At 46.3% G+C, this 6,939-nt stretch overlaps 1 non-coding gene across 1 annotated transcript; it reads left to right on the top strand.

The window, feature by feature from the left end:
- Window positions 1-1,524: 1,524 nt before the first annotated feature.
- Window positions 1,525-1,595, top strand: TRNAG-GCC (transfer RNA glycine (anticodon GCC)). Its single transcript has one exon. It is a non-coding gene; the product is annotated as a tRNA-Gly (tRNA).
- Window positions 1,596-6,939: the final 5,344 nt, after the last annotated feature.

Below are 6,939 nucleotides of genomic sequence, written 5' to 3' on the forward strand. Positions count from 1 at the left end.
ACTGATTCTGTTTACATTGCTAATTTAGTAAAACAGTTGGATCAAGCTGTGTTGTATAATGTAAAGGAGAAACCATTATTTGTTATGTTGTTGAAATTGCGGACTGTTATTCGTAATCAAAGGCATTCCTAATTTATTATGCATATCTGTAGCCATACATCACTACCTGGATTTTTTGGTGAAGGTAATTCCTTCTTGGATTCCCTTGTGGCTGCCTCAGTGGTAGAAACAGTGCCTAATGTGTTACAGCAAGCTGTTCTATCTCATCAATTTTTTCATTAAAGTGCTCAGGCACTATGGCAACAATTTAAATTATCACATAGTGAAGCAAAGTCAATTATTTCTTCTTGTCATGATTGTCATATGTCTCATGTTTCACAATATTACAGTACTAATCCTAGAGGCTTACTCCCTTTGCAAGAATGGCTAACAGCTGTTACAAAAATGCCTGAATTTGGCCATCTAAAGTATCTTCATGTTACAATTGACACCTTTTCTTATGCCATGGTTGCCTCAGCATTGGCAGATGTAACAGCTCGGGATGTTATTCTTCACTTTTGCCACGCCTTTTCCATCTTAGGCTTTCCATCACATATAAAGATGGATAATGACCTGGCATATGTTTCAAAGATATTGCAGATGTTTTTTTGTGCCTGGGGTGTTGATCATTCCACTGGTATTCCTCATGCTTCAACAGGCCAAGCAATTATTGAACATGCCCATGGTGTGTTGAAGCGTCAGGTGCAAAAACAAAAAGGGGGAATGAAGAGGGAGTACCCTCAAGTGAGATTAGATAAAGTCGTTTATGTGTTAAAGTTTTTGTGTCCTTTACCTGACTTGCAATTGTCTCCTATATTCTATAATTTTCTGTCTTCGAATTTGAAACAGCCAAACTTTCAGAAAGGTGTTGGGGTGTGTTTTAAGTTTCCCCCCAGTTATGGTTGCTCCCTCTCCCCCTCTTTTTGTAAAATGATCCAGCCTCCCTTCTCCTCCCCCCTCCGTCTGCCCGTCATTCCTCCCTCCACCCAGTTCATTGTATTCCTGCTGAGTTATTCCGCCCCCTAACCCCACCCTGGAGCCTGTTTGTCTCTCAGAGACCTCTCCCTTCCACCTGGAAAGTTCCATCCAGGGCCTCGAGTGATAAGCTGGTCTCCGGGGTCCCCTCCCTCCCTCCTACCTCATTGGAAGCTTCCCCTGCGTGTCACCCCTGTTACCACCCCCAGTTGTTATCCCATTGGTTGGCTGCTCTTTCCTCCCCTTGTTACCACTCCCCTTTAACAAGCAGGGCACACGGTGCCCATCGCCTTTTGGAGCTTATCTTTCTTCGAGCCAATAAACTTCGAACACAGATACCCCCAGAAGGACGGCTCCTTGCTTTTGTCAGAGTCGCTCTGCGTGTCTTTCAGTCTGGTGGCTTCTTTTCCCACTGGCCATACCTCGTGCCCCCAGCAGCACACAAGAGTGGCCTTTGATGCTGCAGTGCTAAAGGTACTGAGCTAGCCGAGACTTGTAAACCAAGCAACAGCCCTGGTGGCTCAGTGGTAGAATTCCCGTCTGCCATGCGGGCAGCCTGGGTTCAATCCCCGGCTAAGGCACTAGTGCTAGCTGGGACTTGGGAAGGCACAGTGACATCTTGGCACCCAACATGGGGCCTGAGAAGACCTCCAGACCCCACGGAGAAGACCAGCAGGAGCCGTCGTTTCAGACTTTTTTTTCCCTGACACCGGTTTGCAAGAGGTCTCTGGACGTTAAGCTACCCCCAGTGGGAGCAGACCTAGTTTTATAGGTGGTGCTCCTGGGGGACGGGAGAGGCAGCTTCTTCGGTTCCCGGCAGAAGTCTGTCCCAGACAAAAGCCATTTCTGTGCTGCTCTTGTGAGCCAGCAAAGGCTTCCTGAAGATAAGGAAAGCCTCATATGCCTCTCAAGGAAGTTACCAAGGCTATCACCATAATGGTGTGAAAAAGAGAATGAGAAAGGTGTAAGCAAAGAAATCTGGACTTTGGTTGGCTTACACTGTGGCATGGCTCCTTTCACCTATTGAAAGCTTTGTTTTTCCTTTATGACCAATGGGCAGTGTATGCATTTGTTAAGTAAATGTAAATATCTTGTAAAACTATAAAAGCAACATGTTGCTTCAATAAATAAGTCTAAACAGCCTTCTGACAGAGCTCTGGTGCTTTGCGCCGTGTGATGCTCTGTAGCGACATCTGCTGCGCCATGTTCCTCTTTGTCCAAAAACACAAGACCTCTACTAACATGTACACTGACTCATACTGCCTGTAATGCTCTGTCAGTAAGAGCAGGCTTCATTGTAGCTCTAGAAAGAAAACAACTTTGTGATGCAGGTAAAATGCTATGGGAGGAGGAAACCTTGGAGTTTCTACCCTAGCCTGTTACATGGGGTCGTGGGTTGGAGACAGACACGACACAACACATCGAGAGTCATCAGCAAACAGCCCTGAGTTTAACATGGCTGCCCTTTTTATAGGGGCTTTAAATCTCCTGGGCCCCGATAGCTGATTGGATGGAACCTCTCTCCACCCAGCTCTCTGGTCAGTGGTGTATCTGCATCTAAGCTTGAACAGGGTTGGCTGTGGTCTCTGTTACCTCTTTTCTAAAATGAGGCAGGTCAGCTGAATTGAATTTGTTATGGCCAGATTTATTTTGTTCAGCGACAGACCACCTGTACTGTGACACTAACCTGTTTGTGGGCAAGTGGAATGGAAAGGAGGGGGAAAGAGGGATCATGCTCCGTGGTTAGCAAAGCATTTGACAACCCCATGGTCTGTGCTTCTTGTGTTCTTGTCCCCTGGAGCTGCACCCTGCAGTGGCTTGGGGCTTGCAGGGAAGGCATTCACTAGTATAAGTTCTCATGTGTCAACCCTGTCCATCAGTAGGTTTTAGAGTGAGCAGGGTATAGGATCTTGCTGCAGAAGGGGAAACTGAAGCAGTGGCAAGGCTCAGCTTGGGACTGATGCGTGACATGATAATGATGGGGGAGCAGATTGTCTGGCTCTGAGAGCTCCAACACTCAGTACACAGGCTTGGTTCAGCTCTGACTTGGTGAGGGATGGAAGGGGCGCTCCATGCCAGGGGGACCCTGTGCAGGCGGGTGGGAGATCTAAGCACTTCAACACCTCTCCCAGACCTGGTCCTGAAGGAATCCCTGCACCATGGCCTCACTGTGGAGTAGTGTCTGTAGTATATCACATGTATGCTGTGGACATGCAGTAGTCCCCACATGGGCTAGCAAGCATGCAGGCTCTGAGGCAAAGCACTCTGAAAACCAGCTCATATTTTGCAGCCTTGTTAGCCTGTACATTATAATGAGGGAGCTGGCAGAAAGCATGGAGAGGGATGTCACTGCTGTGCAGGGACAGAAATGGCTCATGCAACCAGGGAACACCTCTCCCATTCAAGATCCCAGCTCTCTTGGGCTTTGTCAGCTGTAAGAGATTAGCTCCATCCTGTAATTCCTTTCTCAACCTCTGCTGGCCCCATACCTGGTAGACCCCGTGCATCCATCCCATCTTCTCTTCTGCAAAGAACCTGGGTGACTACAGACACCCTAGGTGCAGCAGGAAAGAAGCCATCCTCTGTCTCTCAGTTTTGGGTGAGTGTGAAGCTTTGAGGTGTGTGTGTGTGGGGGGGGGGGGGCGGGGGGGAGTTTGGTGGAAATCACAGTGCTGCTACAATCCCCATGACCACCCACTGTAGAGAAGAAGAGCTTGGCACTTGTGTCTGGCATTAGACCCTGTTCAGTAACCCACTTCACCATGTGCCCCAACTCTCATGAAGACGTGCACTGCTGCATGCCATGGGCATCTCTCCCCATCAGTTTCTGGGCCTCATGCTGGGCCTGAGAGTTCCCCTGCTGGGGTGAAACCCTTCTGGAGCGGTTCTGTGTCAGGAAAAGGAGAAGCACAGGACTTTTTTGGTCTTCAGCTTCTTGTTTATTGTTATCTAAAGTTTTGCATGCTGTCTATACCAGACTCTGCGTGCTGGAAAAGCACCGCAAAAATGGCTAACAATCTCTTGTTACAAGGTCTTTTAAGATTAAACTATCCAATTAAGAAATGACACCTAGATTATTTTCCCTTTTAACCCAATAGCTGATCCCTCAAAGCCCACAATGCAGACTTTTCTGTCCAATTACAAGACATCACCCAAATCCATGAAGAAGAAGGAAGAAGAAGGAGCTTGGGACAACGGCCTATGCCCTCCATCTTGTTCCCATCTGCAACATACTAAAAATCCCAAAACCTAAATTTCTCACCCAAGTGACATGCCATACTACACTCTATAATCTATTTCGCACTTTTGTGGACTCTAGTTTATCTTGAAGTCTTGGAAGCTTTCTCCATGAATGAGGGTCAAAGTCAGTGCTTCTCTGCGGGTCAGGACCCCTCAGAGCAGACAGAGAAATATTCCCTGTGCCCTGGGTTCCCACATCTCCCAACTTGCTTCTGTTTCTAGGGACTAAAATTGCCTCCAGTGCAAAATCTGGTGAGCTAAAGTCTTTTATACAGAGCTTAGTGAGGACCAACTCCATTGGTTCTGAAGTGAAAACAATGCACACCATTGGTGCAAAGTACTTGATGCACTGTGATAGAACTTAACTATAAACAATGTATATAACAAGAGAGATAAAGAATTATTTACATTCTTCTCCAGCTCTTTCCCAGGTTTCTGCCTGGATACAAACTCTCAGTTTCTCTCTGTGACTGAAAATGAGACCCACAGGGGTGGGCTGGAGACAAAGAGATCACTCACCTGATGTTCATGGGGCAACAGAGATTATTTATTCTCAAGCCCTTCTTTATAAAGGGCATTTGAAAAACCCGGTCTGTGTTGCAGAATTTCTGAGAGAGACAGGACATGATTTATATTTAGAGTAAGAATTGAGCTACCCCTCAGACTAGGCCCCTGATAAGTGGCCTTGGTGGGGCCTGGAAGCCTTTTGTGTAGTAAGGAATTCGTTGTGGCGCAGTTAGAAATTATGTTAAGGTAACTACAAAGTAATGAGCTATCTGAGTGTGAATTAGCGTAGAGCTGCAGTGTGAAAAGCCTTACCACCTTAAGGCAAATGTAAACAATGTTAGCTTGCCAATGAGAGTGCCTGTAGAAAATATCAGACTCCAGAACGGTGTAGGTGGATAGAGGCAAGAGATCTCTGAAGTTTGCTCTTGGGGGATCAGGTTTATTGGGGATGCAGAAGGGTCCTGCCTTGTGCTCCCAGATGCAGCACGTGGCCAGGCTTAAGGAGGTGGGGGAGGGGAGAGAAAAAAGGATGCTCAAGGAGAGGGGAAGCTCCAAGAGAGGGAAGAAGGTTCCAAGACAGGGGAAGTTCCAAGAGGGTGTGTGCCCCTCGAAGCCCCCTTTTCAAGGATCTTCAAGGTGGGTTGGAACAGGGCTCGGGCCAATGGGGTTACAGGCACTTGATGTTTTAGGGAGGGTACAGGTGTGGGGTGAACCATACATCTTTTGGGGGGTGAGATGGAACAGTCCACTTGACCCCAGGACCCATCCGCAGGCAGGGGCGCCCTCCGGCCAGCTGGGAGAACTGTTCTCATCCTGGCTGCATTACCTATGGATAATCATATTTATCTATCTTCCACAACAATTCCCCCATTTTGTTAAACCATTTGAAAGCTAAACACTGACTTAATTACTACTTTTTGCACACTCTGAGGTATATAGGGTACTGCTACTGAAACTACGCTTATTACTTTTAGAACAATCAAACTTACTTCACAGAGTTCCTTCAGCCAAGGTGCAAAGCTCAAACCATTAGATAAACTGTTCAGCTAGATTACAGATTATAGTAGAGGTGGCATTTATTTCTTTACTGATCCAGCATTTTAACTTGTTTGACTGCTTTAGTGTAATGGAGGAATTTAACTGAGGTAGCATTATCAAAACCCTTTGGAGAGGGTTTTCTAATTGAACAGGTTGAAAAAGGTATGTGTCAGCTAAAGAGATGGTACCAGAGCCTGCAGACTTGGCTAAAGCAACCCAGGCATTTGTCTTTGGTTAACTTATAGGTAAGAACTTCAATACAAACACTAAAACAAGAGAACAAAGGCAACAACAAGGGAACAAAAGCAACATGCATGCGCAAACAGTAAATCTCAATTCTTTTCTCGGGCTGTCTCTGGCAGGTAATTTTCTCTTGGCTCTGCACAGTTCAGGTCTGGACTTTTGCCTCTTGGCTTGGAGTTGTAGAAACACTGCCTGGTATGGGGGTGCCAGCGGGCTTCACATTCTTCGCTGGGTCCCATTTGAATTTTCACCTGTGAAAACACAAGCAGACCCTCTCCCCCATGTTAGAAATTTGCATGGACCTTCTATTTGTCCTGGGTCTAAGGTTTTGATTAAGACTGAGGGGTGCCCTTTTAGTTTTGCTTTTTTGTTGTTCAGAAAATATCTATAAATCAGGGGGTGAGGCTCTCCTTCAGAGCTGTTTGGAAAATTGTGAAAATACAGGGCATTGCTCAACTTCTTTATGTGTGGCCTGATAAATTCCCCTTTTCTGTTTTAATAAGCTGAATTTTAGGGTTTAATAAGTTTTTTCTATGGTACTTTTCAACAGTTATTTACCATAGGAAAAGGGGATACCACCATCATTTGCTGCTTTTAGGAATTTTCTCTCATTCTGAGATGGGACAGCTGTGCATTCTCTGGGACCACCAGCTTTCTGGCTGAATGCCACAGGCATGGACTGGGGATTTAGACTGTCCTCTTTGTGAATATCATGTCTGAATCCATGCCAGACTAACAGTTGGAGGTTTTCAAAACCTTTTTGGGAATTCTGTGAGATCGGGGTAGTGGGGGTAGTATTGACAGGGGTACCACAGAGTTCTGTGTGTCCTGTATTTGTCAAAGCAGCTGCCAGGTTCCCTTCTTCTCTCTCTCGCTGCGTACCAAGCTGTGATGGAT

This window comes from Lonchura striata, chromosome W (assembly GCF_050655825.1).
Source record: "Lonchura striata isolate lonStrDom1 chromosome W, ASM5065582v1, whole genome shotgun sequence".
Lineage (NCBI taxonomy): Eukaryota > Metazoa > Chordata > Aves > Passeriformes > Estrildidae > Lonchura > Lonchura striata.